Below are 20,059 nucleotides of genomic sequence, written 5' to 3' on the forward strand. Positions count from 1 at the left end.
TGCTTGCTTTACCTGTAAAGGGTTAAAAAGTCTCCCTGCCTAGGTTAAAGAAAGAGAGCGGGCACCTGATCACTAGAGTCAATGGGAGGGCTAGAACTTTTTAAAATTGGGGGAAAAAAACTTCCCTTTGTCTGTTGTTGTTCTCCAGGGAGAGGGGACAGAGCAGGAGAGGGCTGGAGCTATGCTGTAAAAAGCTTTAAAACCAGGTATGAAAAAGTATCAAATCATACCTCAACCCTACTTATCTGAAACCCCAAATATGTAAGTAATCAAGGAATGTCTAGGAAGACATGATTAGGGTTATTTCTTTTATTTCTTATTGGCGTGTGGACTCCTCTGTGCTAACCTCAAATGCTTTTTGTTTTGTTTGTAACCTTTAAGTTGAAACTCAAGAAGGTTATTCTTGATGTTTAATTTTTGTAAGTGCAGTTTTTAAATCTAGCAAAAGCCTAAATTCCAGATGTATTTTCTTTCTTTTAAAAAAATAAAATTTACCCCTTTTTAAGAACAGGATTGGATTTTTGGTGTCCTAAGAGGTTTGTGCATATGTTGTTTAATTAGCTGGGGGCAACAGCTAATTTCCTTTGTTTTCTTTCTCAGCTCTTCTCTGGAGGGGGTGGGGGAAGGGCTTGAGGGTACCCCACAGGAAGGAATTCCCAAGTGTGCCTTCCTGGGTTCCAAGGGCTTTGCATTTGGGTGGTGGCAACATCTATCCATCCAAGGTCGGAGAGAATCTGTAACCTTGGGAGTTTAATTCAAGCCTGGAGTGGCCAGTATTGATCTTTAGAATACTTGCAGGCCCCCACCTTCTGCACTAGAAGTGCTGGAGTGGAGAATCAGCCTTGACAGTGCCAGTGAGTGGAATATCCTATGGTTTCAGCACATACATTGTTAATGGTGCTTTTAAGTTGATCCCAGTGCTCTTGAATGTCAATGATGTTGTCAAGCAGGTTAGATAGTTTCTTAGGCTGATATTGCTGGAACGTCTCGCAGCTAGCTTGGTCCTGAAGTGCTTTGACATTGTATCACTTTCAAATGATGCAGGTACATGACTGATTTTACTAATCGATGGTCTGTCCAACAGGGATCGGTACCTCTCATAGCTCATGTTATATGGACATTGGTATAGTCTCGGGCTCTGACTCTAACATAGTCAAGGTGGTCTTAAATTTGTTACTCTGCCTAAAGATGGTATTTGTGATGAGCAGGTCATGCTCCACACATTTGCTGAGGAGAAGAATGGCATTGAGGTTTACATTTCCCACCCCTTCTTTGCCTATTGTGCCTCTCCGGAGTTGGGAATCCCGTCCGACTCCTGCATTGAAATCTCTCATGAGGATGAGTTTGTCTGCCTTAGGTGTGGCTGTGAGGACTGCATCAAGAGTTCTATAAAACTGCTCCTTATTGTCTTCCTCAGCATTGAGTGTTGGGACGCATGCTCTGATGACCGTGGAATACTGGTTGTTGCTAAGCTTGAGCTGCAGAGTCATGAGAGGCTTGTTGATCCCCAGGGGAAGCTCCAAAAGCTGACTGGCAATCTTATTTTGATGGCAAAGTCAATCATGTGAATGCACCTCTCTTCAGATCGCTTTCCTTTCCAAAAGAAGGTGTAACCACTTCCATCCTCATTTAATTGGCCCTCATCGGCTCAGCGGGTCTCACTAAGAGCTGCAATGTCAATGTTGAGTCGTGTCAGTTCTCTGTCAATTATGGCAGTTCTTCTTTTTGGGCATTCACTGTGCTGAGAGTCCATAAGGGTGTGGACATTCCAGGTAGCAAAATTCATTCTCCTGTATCTCTTGTTTTGGCCACAGAGTTGAGTGATCCCATGGATACGGCCATCCAGTTGGAAGAGTGTGAGCCAGCCTATGTTTGGGGCACTTTTTCTAGCCTACTCCCCATTTAGGGTGAGCAGAGGGGATCCTGAAAAGGCCTGGTCAGTCACAGCCGCTGCTGCTGAAATGCAGATCTGTCTCAACCAAGCACAAAAAGACCATCACACAGTGGCTGCCTGCATGCAGATTTGTGACTAAACACTCCCAGAGATCACTGCTCCTGTCTTCCCTGCCACTCGTCCATTGCCACAGGACTTTGTGCAGGTGTGAACCCACTGGCAGAGGCCTGTGTGTAAAATCTTTTAACGAGGGGAAACCAGTGTGCAGGCGGTAACCACACAAAACTTGACAGGAGGAAAACCCTGACCCAGTGGCAAGGAGATCCAAAGCAACCAGGGGCCTCCCTCCTGCTGCAGTGCTCATCTGACTTCATAGTTGCAGAGTACTAGAAGGTCCTCTATATGTGCCTGATCCACAATTAGGGTCTTTTGAAGTTTGGACCACGGTTAGTCAGGAGTCTTGCCTCAGACCTGCTTGCCAAAGGGTACTCTACCAGGGTATAAAAGCTCTGGAGGTATAGCTCTGAGGGTCTTTCACCCATGCAAGCCTCTCCACCATGACACGGTTGCAGTCCATCAGAGAGGATTAAATAGCAGGCACAAATGGAGCGCAGTGCCCATCCTCCCTAGAAACTGTCATTAATTCTAAATTATAAAAGCAGAGGACACTGCATATCCTCTTTCCATAGATCCACATGATTAATAATCATCGTCATCATAATAATAATACTTGCAGCTGCATAGTGCCTTCCTGCAGAGAATCTCAAACATTAATTAAAGCCTCACAACACCCCTTTCAGTCAAATTTTATATTATTCTGTGACAAGCTAGAGAGTCAGATTAACGGGCTAAACGTCAGCCTTGAAATATCAGCACACTAAATATCAGAAGTGCAAATCCCACTAGAATTGTCTCACTCCTTTATCTTCCTAAAGTAAATATATGGAGTTCCCTGAAGTTCACCCTGTGGCTGTTTGGGATAAAATATGGGGCAGTGGAGACATTAAAGTGTCTATAGCACTTTCATAAGAATAGGCTTTTTTTCTGCATTGTCTTGGGCCAGGATTTCCCCTTTCCTTCCAATTGTGCAGTATGCTGTGAGCTGGTTGCCTGGCTGCTGCTCTCCACTGTATACATTTCACTGATATCATTCATCATTTGCAAAGCACTTCAGAATGAAAGGTGGTGTACAGAGGCAAACTGCTATTATTTTACAAGTTGTAAACTGAGGCACAGAGAGGTTATAAGACTGTGGTGGACTCAGGAAAAAAAACTAGGACTCCTGAATCCCAGTCACCTACTATAACCACTAGACCACAAAAACAACACAATCCATTCTGGCACTGAACAATGAATTGTGCTGACAAGTTATATAAATCTCATGCTTTTTGAGTTCACTAAAGCCTAAGTTAATGGCTTCCTTGAGCTTTGTTACCCTCCTCAGGGGTGTGTGCACAAGCCAGAAAGGAGGGAGTGGAGATGGCTATAAATATTTGGCTCCAACATGTGCATTACATCTGTTCACAAGGGAAATGGTGAAAAATGTTTGAAAATCCAAGTGTGCAATTAATGCTGGCCAAAGGTAAAGTAACATTTACAAAATCTTCTTTAGTAAATACTTTATCATGAGACCTCTGACAACATGGAACATATACAATTTAAAGTGTCCGAGCAGTAGGAACAAAGAATAAAATGAAAAAAGAAATATGAGCAACATGGGCCAAATTCACCTCTGGCAGTAGCTTTACTGAAGCTTGTGGAGTTAGGCCAGGGATCAATGGAACCCTATAAGTTCACAGAAAAGTGGAACAAATTTGTGCAGATCTATTTGGGAAACATAACAATGGTCTCCTTACGTTTCAGAAGTAAAATGATTGGAGGGCAGGAACAGTCCCCTGTGAGGGGAAGGGGAAAAATGAGGCCAATCATGAGGTTGCAATGCTAAAATCTTAGACTTGTCCTAACAATGCACAGTTGGTCTAGGTCATGGTTCCTGGCTCCCAACAAAGATATTCTGTAGGGCAAAGACACAGAAGATGGCAGTTTGCAGTGGCTACATTGTGTCCCAATCCTTACCAGCCTAAAAGGAGGGGAAATGCCTACCATTTCCAAAGAAACAATGTAATCAGAGGTAACCACACAGAGACAGTATGGTTTCTAAGACAGGGCTAATCAACCTCAGAGTTACAAACTGAGCAGTCAACCACAAGTATGCAATCAGGCAGCAGAGGAGGTGGGGGCGGAACAAATATAGTACTAAACTACTAAAAAAAAGTTTTAAAAAATATTTGACAAGGTAAGAAAACTGTTTCTGTACTCATTTCATTGAAATTAAGATAGTTAAAAGCAGCATTTTTCTTCATAGTAAAGTTTCAAAGCTGTATTAAATCAATGTTCAGTTGTAAACTTTTGAAAGAACAACCAAAACGTCTTTTTCAGAGTTACAAACATTTCAATAGTTATGAACAACCTCCATTCCAGAGGTGTTTGTAACACTAAGGTTCTACTGTACTTACTGCCAGCTGAACTGCTCTTGGAACCAGCTACCTGAGTTGAGAGGCAGGGTTGTAACTAGCAGTAAAAATATCAGCCATATTTTAGATACCTGTGTATGGGGAATCTCTGTTTGAAGAACGGGTCCAGTCCATATCTGTATTGTCATTCACTAAGAAGTACATTACTCTAGTGTTATTTGTTTTTTAAAAGATCATAAAATATTGGCCTTTCTGGAGCTATGCTTTCTAGGAGGACATTAGTCACTGCTCACCAAATTATGGTTTGTTTTTTTAAGAGAAGCAGCTGGATTTAGCCACTTTCCTCCGTGCAATATTTAGCTGGTAATCTGCAGCAGCCAGACTGGCCTACGCAGTAACCTTTCAAAGGGTTTGACTTCCAGGAGCAGGCAATATGGAGGAAGAATAACTCAAATGATATAATTTTATGCTTGAAAGCAACTCCTATTCTGGCTTTTAATTGAGGGAAGAGATCTGGTAAGATATCTAAGGAAGCAGGGAGGGCTATGGCAGAGGAATGGAGCAGGTTCTCATTCTCAGTATGCTGGGGAGAGGGTACGTTTTGAGGGCTATTTTGTGTCTTGTAAACTAAAACTTGCTCAGGGGAGAAATAGAAGGGCTATGCTGCAGCAAGACACTCAGCCAGAATTTCTCTGGGTGCTCCCCATTATATCTGTGCAGCTATGCTAGCCAGTATGAAGAGATCGACAGGGCCATAACCTTCAGTATGGAAATAAGCTTCTCTTCACAGCACTTATTCATGCCCAATCCAGTGCAGTGCACTGATACCTAACAATCTTCTCGATGCAGATGCAGGAACCAGTGCTCCTATTTCTCCTTCATTCTGTGGTATAGAACTCCCATAGATAAAGAGATACTTAAGTTGGCCTCCACATTGAGTGACTGTAAAATGTAAAAAATTACAACAAAATGTAAAAACCAGTGGTGCTGATGGATGAGAGCACATGGAAATGCCCACATAATGGCATTCATGAGGCCATTGTGCGGGACACTGCATTGCTGTATCTCCCTGAAATGTACATAGTGACTTCATGTAATGTAAAAATTGTGAGAAAGGCATGAGATTTAAACCCAGCAAAGGTAGAAAGTGCATCCCCTCTCCCTTCCTTTCACAACCCAGGATGTCAGTTCCTTGCCACTCCCACCTCCTGCCCACCTAAGCAGTGATAAAGGACCAACCCCGCCCCCCATCTCCTTATTGGCTCAAGCCCTCCCAGGGGTCAGAGCTAATTTGGTGTCTCTTTTTGGAGCGGCACTCCCCCATAGCCAATCAGTTTTGTCCAGAGAAGCAGGGAGCAGGGAAAATGAGGAGAGGAAGTAAGTTTTTTCCCAGCCCCACAAACAAAACATTTTTTACAATGAGTTTGAGTGTAGGCTTCAGGTTATATCAATAATATTCCACATGGAACTAATGATTGTTCAGTGTATAGAACCCAGGATTTAATATGTTAAATCAAAATGCATGGGTAAGATGAGTGGGCAAGGAAAATGCAGCATTCTTCCAAAACATGAATGCTTTAACTTGTTTCTTGTAAGAATCCTGGCATACGTAGTTCACACAATGTTTGTAAGCACAGTGCATGTCTAACTGGTTTCTGCATAAAAGTGGTCTATAAGAACTGATTTGATCAGCTGATTTCCCCACCAGTCAGCATACAAAATGTATTGAGCTGTGTTTTTATTTTGTTTGTTTCTTGAAGAATCTTGTTTCTTGTCATCATCAACAAAATATTTAGGTTATCTGAAAATGTAAAGGTGCAATAACTAGATAATGGAGCTACAATAGCCAGGAAAGGGTAATTGTGTGGATGGCTGAATGCAGAGTACTGCTTAGAATTACCCAACTTGTTCTAAAGGGTCAGTCAAATCTGGCTAACATTGTGACATTGCAGAAAGTATTAGAACTGCCCCTCTGTAACAGCATCTCCTCTTCCCATGACATTATCATTACTGTCTTGCATGCTGGTAGTGGTTCTGTTGTATTGATTGATGGAATATAGGGGCACAAAGAGTCAAAGGTGTTAAAATGACTGTCACTGTCCAATATTTAATAGTTTTAAACAAGGCCTAAGAGTTGGTATACAGAGACCTCATCCTGCTTAGTATCATGGCAAACACACAATTTAAAATATTTTAATACATTTATTAAAAATACAGAAAAGAAGGAAAAACAGTTAAAACATTTGAAATGTAAAATATTAAGTAAGGCTTCCATTTTAACAACATGCTTTGTTTCCTTTCCCTTTAGCTAGGGAGGGTTTTTAGAAAGAATCCCCCTGGTCTGATAGTCTTTTAGATGGTATTAAAGATGGTAATAACTGTCCTTTTGGGGGAAAGAGAAGAAATGAGTTGAGATGGACTAGAGCTGTTGTTAAAGTTCAATCCCATTTCCTAGAAGACACAACAAGAAAAACACACACATGAGGGAAGAGAAAAGAACAGCAAAGACAGAAAATGCAGCTTCTCTTTCTGGCGTTGACTTTCACTTGCAGTCTCACTACTGGAGAATCACAGATATGGCGCACGGTTTTATTAACCACCCTGAGACCTGACAAACTTGTGCCATCACAGGGCTATTTAGGTTTCAGAGTAGCAGCCGTGTTAGTCTGTATTCGCTAAAAGAAAAGGAGTACTTGTGGCACCTTAGAGACTAACAAATTTATTTGAGCATAAGCTTTTGTGAGCTACAGCTCACCTCTTTTATCTGCCTTCTTGATCACAGGCTCAAAACAGTGTTGAAAAACATGCAGTCTTTGCTGGCTAAGCAAGACTTTTATTAAACAGATGACAAAGGGAGAGGGAGAGGAAAGAGTAGAAAAGAAAAGAACACATTATGGGGAGAGATTGACTAAGACTCACATCCCAGGCAGTGTTCAGAATTTAGCCAAAGCCAGTGGAGGTCATCTGGGTCCCTCTCTCTGGCAGGGCTGGTCAGAAGATCTCTCAGGATCAAGATGATGAAGGCCCAATGGTGTTATAGTGAATCTCGGGTTCCCAGGAGACAGTGGGAGTAGCAGCTAGGATGTTGAAACTCTCTCCTTCCTGTTCTCCTGTCTTTCAGTCAGCCAGCATTCTTGATTTTCCCCCAAAGTATTTTCTTTTAATGACCTCAAAAGGGGATAATGGCTGGAATAGTCCATCCCTTCGTTATTTTGTCCACCAATTAGGCCTAATTTTCGACACACCAATTTTGGTCCCCCCACACTTCTCTTGTTTACCACACATGATTTTAACAGTCCTTGAGTTAGTATCAGTAAGCCTTTTTTGTTTGGACAAATTCAGTCTTTCTGTCCCCCTTTTTCATCTTTTGCCATCAATATTTGTTGTTATGGGTTAGTGTGACATTTTATGACTTTAATTCTCTTATCACAGTTGAGCTCATAATTAGCGTAAAGTTGTATGTCCAGTTATCACAACAGTTCTTCTCTGACTTGTTCAGTGTTTGACTCCAATTCAAATGTTAGAGAACAGGGAGAAAGGTTGATGAATGCTGAACTTAAAAGTTAAAAAAATATTTATAACAGACCATGAGGGAAGGCAGCATTCTGCAAGGACAATCTAATATGGATATGTCCCATTCCCCATGACTGCGTACCAACAACATAGTAATAAGAGGAGATTTGTTGACACATTCCAAGATACAGACCAGTATAAAGCTGGTTTTGGGGAGAAGATTTCAGGTTAGACAAATCTTTGTGTTCTCAACAGTATTTGCATTTCAGAGTGCCACACCAATAGCAGCTGTGATTTTCTTAGAAAGAACAGCATGTTTTTGACAGGTTTCTTTTTCACTATTTTCATTAGTGACTAAGATTTGTTTACCAGTTGTATCACTGTCATTTTCATGCAGAATTACAATGACCTACAACTATGAGACCTTGGGAAACATTGTGAAATAATCAGCCATTTCTTTCCAAAGATTTCAGGCCAAAGGAAAATGTAATTACCTACCAAAAATAAAGAAAAATAAATTTAAATAAGCCATATTTTTCTAGCTACTCTATCAGATACAACTCTATTTTTTTTCATTCAACACCTACAGTGGTAGCATTGATTTTCATGAGCTTCTCTGACGCTAAAAGACTAAAGGCATCAACATCTGAATCTCCTGTGATCAGGTATTCATGAATCACTAAACTTAGCAGTGATTTTTGCCCTCAAATGTTACTCACTCATAAATTACCACATACCGCAAAACTGTAAAAATTCCTCTGTTTCCTCTCTGTGTGCTCCTGCAGAGGAGCATTATTTATTATATTATGAAAGACAATGACAGTTCACTTCAGTGCAGGAATGTTCCCTAGGAAATGGAATGCTTTTGGGAGCCACAGAGATAGGGATTGCAACAGGAAGTGTCACAACCCACAAAGGGCAGGCTCTTGAGTAAAGATGATGCCACCTGTGGGACAACGATGGGCAGGATGCATATGATACATATGAAGTGATGCCAGCAGGAAGCATGAAAATCTATTACGCAGATTTACACAGGAAAACAGGAAAATATTTGAATGAAAAGAAAACAAAAAAGACCTGGGAAAAGATTGAGGGTGAGGGTCACTTGGAGAAACAGAACGGCATTAACTGAACAAACGATGTGTTTCCTAAGCTGATTCAGCAGGGGACTTTCAGTTTAGTTGTGAGGGTTTGGAGTGGTCTTGAGAAACAGCCTTGTAAATTGTAAGTGGCCCGTGTTCATTTGTATACAGTGTGCATTACAGCTGTGTGCAAAGAATAACAAGGCCTACATACATGTGCTTCAAAAGGATCATTTTAACTAGACGGTAACCTCAGATTTCCTTTCCATACCATAAAAATCCCTCTGTGACCAAATTCTGAACATAAAAGGCCGGATTATGATTTCACAGCAATGACTTCAGTTGAGCTACTTCTAATTTACACTGGTTGGCGTATGCACGATCAGGAGCAGGTTCATTCTGTATTTGTGAGACAAACTTAATTTTTGCGAGGATGCAGACTGGATCTTGCAACGTACTACATTTCATGTACACAGTTCACATTAAAAAGGAAAGGAGTACTTGTGGCACCTTAGAGACTAGCCAATTTATTTGAGCATAAGCTTTCGTGAGCTATAGCATCAGATGAAGTGAGCTGTAGCTCATGAAAGCTTATGCTTAAATAAATTGGTTAGTCTCTAAGGTGCCACAAGTACTCCTTTTCTTTTTGTGAATACAGACTAACACGGCTGCTACTCTGAGTTTATTTATTATTTTCAATGTATTTGCAATGCTACTAATATGCTCAAGTAATTGTGCAGTTATTCTACCCCAAAAGCAAGATAAAAATACATCTCATATATTTGGAGTTATATGACATCGTATTTTCCAGGAAATTGCACACGCTACTTAATACTTTGTACTATAATATTTATTACCTTAAAATATTACATCATTTTTACTTCACGTTCATTCACAAATTGGTTTGCGAAAACACACTTTATATGAATAGCATAAAAATATTAATCTCTCAAAAGCCATTATTTGCAAAATTTTAGTCATTCCTATTAACTTGCTCTGAGTCTTCACTTCTCAATATTGCAAAGCACTGGTTTATAGGTCATTTTTATTGTTGTTACTGTTTTATTAAAAACATGTACCTAGTGCCATTAAATTCACAATACTTTAGAATCATAGCACCATAGCCCCAGATCCTGTTCTCAGTAAAAGCAGATGAAAAAACAGAGCAACTCCATTGCTAGAGTTTCTTTATGTACCCCATGCCAATTTGTCTGTTTTGGAGTCTTGTATACAAAATTAGCACAGGGACCTATTTCTATAAACAAAACTTTCTGTTTATAGAAATGTAAGGTTTTGAAAGCTGTCAGGAGCAAGATGGAGACTGCATTGGGCATAGCTCTAATACCAGTACATCACAAGATGGAGCCAAAGAGACTGTTTGGGAGGAGAAACATGAGTAAAAGTGTAAGTACAGGTAGAGAAGCAATTATTTTACCTGGGAATCAGGAGGAACTCTATGGTTCTTGAAGTAGCTATTTTCCATCGCTACTAGAATTCAGAAGCCCAAACAGTGAGACAACAGCTTTAGGATAAGTCAAAAATAGGAGAAAAGTATGTTCTTATGCAGGGGTGTTGGAAAATTTTTTGTAGAGGAGGTGCTGAAAGTAGAAACCATGTTTTTTGGTGATTATGACTATTTCAGGCCAGACAGTGCTGCCGCACCCCCAGAACCCCAAATTCCAGCACCCCTATTCTTATGAATCAGAATAAGAGAATGTTAATAAATGGTCATGTCTTGAAAAATATAACAAAACTTGAGTAAAGGGAATTACCCAGAGGATAAGGTACACAGCAGGGTGAAGGGAAGTCACTCTCAAAATAAATGTGTGGCTCGTTTCTGTAGGGTATAGGGTGAGAAGTGGATGTGAAGTGCCATTCCCCTTCAGTTATGGATCTTGCCCTAGTGAAATCATGGTACAGAGTCCCCTGAATGGACTGGAGTGCTTCTGCAGCTTGGCCCACTCTTGCAATGAAATGCAAGGTTGTATTTAGGTTTTACATGACCCATACCTGATTTGGGCAAATAACACTAATATAACCAATAGCATAGAGCCACATTTTCGGTTTTGAAATAGCACCTCATTGATTTGTAAAAATGCTTTTGTGTTGCCCTTCCAGGGTTTTCTGTGAGTTTTTTTCCTTTGAATGATGGAGAATGCTTTCCACTGCAGAAGTAAAATGAGAATAAATCACCTTGGAGAAAGGTAATGAGCACTGGGAGCAGATTTTGTAGTGGGAGAAGTTCTATTTTAAATGTACAAGTTTTATTTGCTAAGTATTTAAACATCTTGAAACAAGGACAGACTTCATTGTATCAACTTTTGAGGATGATACTGGGATGGAAAAAAGAGTGAATGCAGATGCATACCTCTGATTATCAGATTGATTTTCAACTACAAAATCTTGGTTCAGATGCTGATCTCCGTGGCAGGGGTGTAAATCTGGAGTAACTCCACTGAACTTCATGTTAGATATTTGTTTAAATATCGGTAATTTGGGCTACATGTGCCCAGGTTTGTAGTGATCAAAAGTGGCCACCATTTAATGGCTGGTTGTTAGATTATGGGAGATGAGTTTGGTGGTTTCAGTCTAGTTTCCAGTACCTCTATAGTTGACTTCCTGAGTAACAGTCTCAGAAGAGGCCCACTGAATGGGCATGACCATCTTTTTATCTAGAGGGGTGGCTCCTACCAGTAGGGGGGTAAGGTCCATAGGTAAAGCCGGGCAGAAAAGGTTCCACTTCAGTGCAGACTACCTGATCTCTGGGTAAAGGAGAACAGTTAACTTTCCAGGACTATCAATCATCTCCTTTCACTAGAAGTAAATACACACACCTTTGCCTTTTCCTCCTTCTCACTCAGGGGTGGAATTCTGTCAATACCTGCCTACTCACATTTCCTCTTATACACATGAAAAAATGCACAGTGAATCATACCTCTCTTAGCATCAATTTTATCAGAAATTAAAGCAATAGCCTGTGATCTTGAAGGTGCCCATTCATCCAGGTTTAAAGTTATTGAACTGCAATACTGTTCCCTCAATGGCAATTATTTCAGCTTAGGGTCCTATCAAGCTGGGACTGGGTATTCTCTGTGGAAAGACTGATGAGATGAATGCTTCTCCCAGGTCTGTGGACAAGCTTTGGTGACACTCTATAACAGCTACTTCAGCCTAACATAACTCTGGTCCAGTTCCCTACCCCTATCCTAGCTCACCTGTGCTCTGCTTCTGAATGCTCCCTGGACTCTGTTGTGAAGGGAGACTCTGTGGAGCTAGGGTCTGTGGCCTGCAGAAGGTGTCCAACCCACAAATCCAACCCCTGTCCTTGCACAGAATCACACCTGTTCTGCTCCATAGCCCATAGTGGGGGCTAGAGCTGACCCTTAGCTATTGCAGTATTGTTGCTATTGCATTTTGTTAGCAAGTGCTCATGCAGTAGAAATATGTGGAAGCAAATTATCTCCATCCTGGGCTCAATATGATAGAACAAAATGATTCCAGGAAGGGTAGTATAACTGGTGCTATACTTCAAGGGTGGCCTGTTTGGATACAAAATTATTTCTATTTTCATACATCCATCTGCTGCGATTCATGTTTTATCAAAGCAGTTTATATGACTCCAGGCAAGACTGTTAAAGAGCATTGGTTTCTGCTGTTGCTATGGATATCGAGCAATGCATTGTCATTTTATGTAGTGACAAATTGTTTACACTTATGTGGTAATTTGCTTTTTCCAGAGCAACATCAGCTTCTTTATCTAGCTCTTCACTGTACCTGGTGATAAAACCTGAATGAAGGGGGATGGATCAGTGGTCTGAGCACCAGGATGGAAATACCTAACCTCCCAGGAACCACAAGCTACAAATAATGGCCATGTCAGGGCAGATCGACGGAGTTCCCTCAGTGCACTGTGTGCAGGTCATTGGATGAAACCTTAGAATTGAGGTCTTGCCTGCTTCCTATGGTGACTAACGATCCCCCAGTACTTTTTATAAAAGTAAGATTTTTTTTCTGTGTCCTTGGTCAAAAATTGTCCTCCTACTACTGTTGTCCAATGTGAAATAGGGCAGTTGTCTGTTTGACTGCCACCTTCCACAGGGGAATGGAACAACATTATTTCAGTGATGTTGGAGCAGATCCTCAGCTGATGTAAATCACCATAGCCCCATGTAAGTCACCGGAGAGATTCCAATTTACACCAGCTGAGCCATTATACATATATAGTATTGCATATAGTACTGTGGATTTGAATAGTTGCTGTCTCTTCTCCTAAAGGACAGCTTGTTTTATATATAGTGTGATGCTGTATGGATAGTAGCTACAGTTTTTAAAGCATTTTGAGATCCTTCATAATAAAAAATGCCATATAAATGTACACTATTATTAGCCTTCAGAAGTGTGGTCCTGTCTAAGATTCCATATGCTTCTGTCTCTGCCAGATGTACATGATTTCAGAGGAAGACCTGTTTTGTGTGTGTGTGTGTGTGTGTGTGTGTGTTTCAGATAAGATATGAGCTCTGTGATTTGTCAGCATTGAAATTCAGTTGTTGTACACCAATATGTCTTAAAATATGTTCCTCCAAAATGTGCTTTAAATGGAGGAAACAAGTGAAAACTGAAGTCAAACAGGTTCCCTTTGCAGAACCCAATTTTAATAGCTGGCTAAAACATTATATTCAGTAAAATAAATTCATGGCAGTGAACCGAACTGAAAGCAGGTTCTCATTTATGTCAAAAAGTACCATCCTTAAAATGGACCATATAATAAATTATCCAGATTAAATGAAATTACAAAAAAAAAACCCAACCACCCTATTTTTTTACATGGGCTACTCTGAGCACACCTTCTTTATTACCAGTGACAAGGTGTCAGAATAAATGCCAGATTGAGGCAGAGGTACTTACAGGCTCATACCTACATCCCCATCTTCTGGAGTCACTGAATGAGATCAGAATAAGCTCAACTTTCATTTAGAGAAAAGGTTCTAGCATTCATGGATGCAAAGAAAAAATTGGAAATATTACTACTAATGATACTTTGCTGTTATATAATACCTTTCACTAAATGTGAATCATGTGTAACTAATTTCTGTCTGAGTTGCAGACAACCTAAAACAATAGCTCCAAGAGTGTAAACTGATCCACTTAATTCTGAATGCTGCTGCCAGGAGGGGCATGGGCATGGCATGGGCAGGGCTATGGTGCAGAGCTGGGGACCTTGTTTAGGGTGTGCCTGAACCCTGAATTGGGTTTATTTGGTCCCAAACAGAACAAAACAGAAATCTTCCGTTTACCTTGAAAATAGGTAACATCACTGCATGATTCTTCTCACTGTCTGATGTAAGTGATTCAACTCTGACCTGGAGGGATCATCTCTGTTGTGATAAGGAAGTCTCCATGCCAGTTTAATACTTGACCTCTTGATTGATGCCCCCCATAAGGGTGTTAGTTGTGATGAAGATTTATGTGATGTAGACATCTATCAGTTGAGTAATGGCCACATCCTCATTTCATATACTTTAGTGCACCAAACAGCCACATGGTGGGGAATAACTCTTCCCCCACCCCCTCCCCAAATTACTATTGACCTGGGCTGAATTCTAAAGCAGCATTTTTTTTATAAAGGATTTTCAGTATGAGGATGTCTTCAGTGGCAGAGCTAGTGTGGACTTAATTTTGAAAATACTTGTTCATATGCAAAATCTAACAACGGTATGTTGGGCCAGCTAGTTGCTTCTAAATTAGCATACAAGGAAGCAAGAGACCTATAAAATGGGAAGGAAACTACTGGGGAAGTAGAACATTGTTGCAGGAGCACACACTTTTCAATGAAGGGATTATTTCAGAGAACTGTAAATCACCACAGATTTTTACCTACAGGTTTTTATAGTGAGTTACAGATTCAGGTAAGAGTTGAAGAAATTAAAACTAAAGGGTGTAAAAAGTTAAAAGCAATTTCCAGATGTAAATAAATCAGATGAGACAGGTATAAACCTCAACATGTTCCAATTTCACTTCAGGGGTGAACATTTTCACATACGTCTACTGGGCAAATCTCAAAATTCTGCAGTTCTCGAAGGGTATGTATACCCTGTAATTAGACACTTGTGGCTGGCCCATCCCAGTTGACTCAGTCTCAAAGGTCTTGGGGTAAGGAATTGTTTAATTGCAGTGTAGATGTTAGTGCTCAGGCTGGAGCCTGAGCTCTGGGACCCTTGCCTCTCACAGGATCCTAGAGCCTGAGCCCAAACATCTAAACCACAATTAAACAGCCCATTAGCCCGAGTCCCATGACCCCGATTCAGCTAGCACAGGCCGGTTGAGGGTTTTTAATTGCACCATAGATATACCCTAAGAGTGTCTTCTGGAATAGAGAACACTAGAATGGATCCAGTTGAAAACATCCTTCAAGACAGACTACCTGCATAAAATGGACGCTGAATATTTTGCCTTTTGTATTCCTTTACACTACATTTGTTGAGTTGATTATATACCAGTTACCAACCCACATGGTATCAGAGAGGTTCTTGTCTATCTGCTAACTCCCACATGGATTGACTGTTTGCCAACATGTCATTAGCAATAATGTTCTGCCTTTTAAAACAAATAGTTGAAGTAATTAAATAGTGGCAAAGAATGTTGAAAGCAGCTCACGAGAAGACAAGCCTGATATGAAGGCCTTGTCTACGTGGGAAAATTGTTGCAGCATTGCAGACTCCCTCCCCCCACCCCTTGTGTGTGTCTTCTCAGTTTGGTTTAAGAGGCCCAAGTATTCAGGCTCCTAACTTCCAATGGGTCTGAGCCTGAGTACCTAGTGTAACTGGCAGGGGTGATGGAAGCTTCTTAAAAGTGGAGAGTCCACCGGTGCTCGAACTGTGACTCTGCCCCCCAAGCTCCTATCCTTGCACTGCCCCTTCCTCCACAGCTGCACCCCTATACTGCCCCTTCTCCTCTTGCTCCACCCCACCCTACTCCTTCCCCCTGAGCCCCACCCCCACCCCACCCCTGCCTCCCAAACCCCTGCCCTCATATCCTTCCTTCTCCAGAAGCCCTGCACCATCTCTTCCACCTAAGACTTGCTCCTCTTCGTCCCCTTCCCCCTGTCGCTCACCTTTATGGCTGGTAAAAAGTGGAGGGCATAGCCCTCTCCCTTTTAAAAGTGACGGGGCCATGGCCTCCTGGACCCCCTCTTCCGGTACGCCTGTAAACTGGTATGTAATTGGTTTCTAAGCCATTTTGGTTAGACTGGTATAATTTTCTCATGCAGACAAGGTCTATGTTTATGCAAAGCAATTTCCACTGTACAAGTGGTACCATGTCCTTCTTTAGGGACCCCAATTTTACCCCCAGTCGTTTAAAGCATTCATTTTCTTTGCCTGCTCTCCTCCAGAGAAGAAAAGTAACAGAAAGAATGAGACATAATGATATAGCCTTGTATTTACTCTGGACAGTTGTAGCAAGAAACATTACATTCCCACCCCTTTTTTCAATGACAACTAACTACTGCACTTTGTTATTCCCCCTCCCTCCAGTAAGAATAGCTCCATAGGAATTACCACTAGCTCATAAATAATCAGCAAGAATACCAGGCTGAGTTATTAGCTCAGGCAGAAGCTGATGCCCTTTGCCAGCTCCTCTTGACAATGACCATTACAGGTGCATTTTGAAAATTGTTTAGTGAGGAGATTAGTGGTATAGATTTTTTCAAAGCAATAGTAGCTATTTTGTCTCAAATCTGTCCTTTTTCAGGAGGTGATTATTTTTTTTTAAACTGGAAGCAGTAGATAAACCTTATAGTTTTAATTGGATACCAGACAGTTATTCCAATAGCCAAATGAAGATAGAATCTCTAATCATTTCTTTATTAAATGATAGGCTACAAAATTCCCTTTATTTATTTTTAAAAGTGTTTTAACTAACTTACTGATATTTAAAGGCACCATGCCTGGAAAATGAAATCATCTAGTCACAACTTAGTTATATCAACAAATTAGTTGTAGCTTCTTCACACTGCTCCACAAACCGCACCTCAGTCATGACCTGCATACCCATTAAGGTTCTGATCCATCAAAGCACTTAAGCATATGTTAACTTTACACATCTGAATAGTACCATCAATGTGGTCATGCAATTCTCTTTAAGCCAAAGCTTAAGAACTCTGCTGGATCAGGGGCTAAAACTTTGACCCCTCAGCTGAGAATCCAAATGGGGCAGAAACTGGTGCCAATTATGATGAAGATTTTTGTGTGTGTGGTGTGGACACCTGCTCGCTAAGGATGGTAAAAACAGTTTAAAAAAAAAACCTGAACATTTCCAGAACCTTCATTCAGACTAAAACTGAACCTGTGCCAAACTTTAAGGTTTGTAATGCTGATTCAGAACCCTATCTCCCTCACCAAGGAAGCTTGGTACATTCAGGTAGCAGCCGTGTCCTTGGTTATTAGACAGCATTGACGTTCTGAGAGTAAAGCCACATTATCAACCCTGAGTGGGAACTCATATGCTAACATAATACATTACTTTATGCTACCAGCTGGTATGTCTTGCTCATGTTAGGGCGGGGGGATAGCTCAGTGGTTTGAGCATTAGCCTGCTAAACCCAGGGTTGTGAGCTCAATCCTTGAGAGGGCTGTTTAGGGATCTGGGGCAAAAATTGGGGATAGCTCCTGCTTTGAGCAGGGGATTGGACTAGATGACATCCTGAGGTCCCTTCCAACCCTGATATTCTATGTGCTCCAGGTTAAAGTGATCATCGGATTGGGAAAGAATTTTTTCCCAGATCAGATTGGCAGGTTGGGTTTTGTTTTTTTTTTGCCTTCTTTGGCAATTTGGAGAATGGATCACATGAACATATATTATCTAATCAATTTCCTGCCATTGCAGGGGTTTCAGGCATTGGTGACACCTTGGTCTCTCCTGATCTCTGCCTGTCGCACACAACAGTTTAGTTTCCTGAGGACTGAAATTCTTTTGTGTAACCCAAGTTACTGGGCTCAGTATAGGGATTACTGGGTGAAAGGTAATGGCCTGTGATATACAGGAAGTTAGACTAGATGGTCTTTCTGGCCTTAAATTCTATGAAACTATGAAAGGTGTACTAGAGAGTACATAGTTTTTCTTGTTTCCTTCCAAGCTTTCTTTCTGATGTGGTATGGCATTCACAACATACCATTGTATGGATGTAGTATGTATGGTATGGATTGTAGTGGGGCAGCTGGTGTGGAAGGGGTTAAAGCAAGCCAGAGAGGTTGTGCCGAGCCCCAGCCAATCAAGTGGAAGCTTGAAAGCAGCCTATCAGGGCCAGGCTGGGCCCTATAATAAGAAGGCTGCAGGGAAGAGAGAGTAGAGGAGGGGCTGGGAAAGCTCTAGGCTGATGACTGCCAGACTGGGGCTCTGACACAAAGGGGCAGAGAAGGTGTTGGGGCTATGGGGAAGTGGTCAAGGGAAGTAGGCAGTAGAGGAGAATTGGAGGAGGGCAGTAAATGGCTGCTGCCTGAGTGTCCATAGGTCAGGGCCCAGAGTAGCGGGTGGGTCTGGGTCCCTCACCCTTTTCCCCTGACTTGCCAGTGATGAGAGTGGCTAAGCCAGACTGCAGTTTGCCCTTGGAGGAAGGGGCTAGACTGAGGTCTGCAGTGAGTCATTGAGGTGAGTGATAGAACCGGAAGCTGCTGGTCCTCTGGAAAGTGGGGAGAGCTAGCAGAGTGAGCACAGCTGGAGAAGCAAATGCTGTCTGGGAGTGATGTGGGTCTGACAGTGAGGATGGTGGAGACTGAGAAAATAATGGAGGATGAAACACTATGAGCGAAGGCAAGCTGCTGAAAGAGCAAATTCCCTAAGCAACCAGCAAGAGGTGCTGCTGTGGTGAGTCTGGCACTGTTATAGGGATGTTTAAAGCTATGTCTTTTAGAGTGTATTGGAACCATCAAGATATCTTTTGGGATTCATCTCTACTTCCATATAAAATGTGGAAGCAGTACTTTTGTTCTACTCTTAAGCAGGTTCTCATTTGCTTCCTTGATGTACACCAATCTGGTCAGCAGTTTTCAAAGAGGAGGCTGGTTTTACTTGTGTGGCAATAGCTTTTCTGCATCTGCTTATGAAGGCTCAGCTTCTTAATAGTGGCTAATTTTAGTTTCATGTAAACTAGTGGTAAACTGGTTGAAAAATGGGGAGAACCATTATGAATTTCATGAAAAATATTGTGTTTTTCTAATTCAAAAGAGTTGTAAGTGGCATTTTTTTCCCTCCAGATATCTACTCATTACCTCCAGATATCTATTCATTACTAAGCAGGTATGTGATTCTATATAGGTCATTCTGGATATATTTTGTTACAAAATTATAGTAAGGATTCAGTAAGGATCCAGATTATCCTCCTTTGCTTTCTTGAGTATATTTTTTTCATAGTTTGAAGAATTTATTCTGCTAGCTCATTTGACTGTTTGTATGAACTTGGTTCAATTACACATTTTTCTTCTGCACCATTTGTAAAAAATTATCAGGAAATCTATGGTTTTGCAAAAATGGATTTCAGATTAAGAATCACTGTTTCACCCAGAAACTTTTAGAAGACTAGAACCAGGATGGTGAGAATGAATTAGTTACCTTTAACTAGTATTTGCCGTTAATATATATTTCTAAGGTCTGTCTTGTTTCTTCCTAAGGACTGAAATTATGCTGCTGTCATCAATATGTTGGTACATTGAATGTTGCTAGTGTGGTGTTTAAATTCTTGGGCATACCAAAACTAGGCTTGTAAAGAATTCCTCTGGCTTTCCTTTTGTACAGATGTTCATGAATATCACATTTCTAATTTCATTTGGCAAGGAATGACTCATTCCTCTCCTTTTAACAATTACATGACCAATAACCATTCAACTCTTGAACACAGCTGCATTGATGTAGCAGGGATGAAACTTCTCCTCACCTTTGGCTATCCCTCAGGCTTCAACTTTCTGAGAACTTGAACTTTTGCCTCCTCCTAAGGTACAATTCATGTATCTCCAGTAGCAGATAAATATTTTATCAATAGAGATTGGTAGACTTCAGTAAGCATGTGCACTGTTCTTCTACATCACATTCCATGGTACTCGCAA

Source organism: Lepidochelys kempii, chromosome 3, assembly GCF_965140285.1.
Source record: "Lepidochelys kempii isolate rLepKem1 chromosome 3, rLepKem1.hap1, whole genome shotgun sequence".
NCBI lineage: Eukaryota > Metazoa > Chordata > Testudines > Cheloniidae > Lepidochelys > Lepidochelys kempii.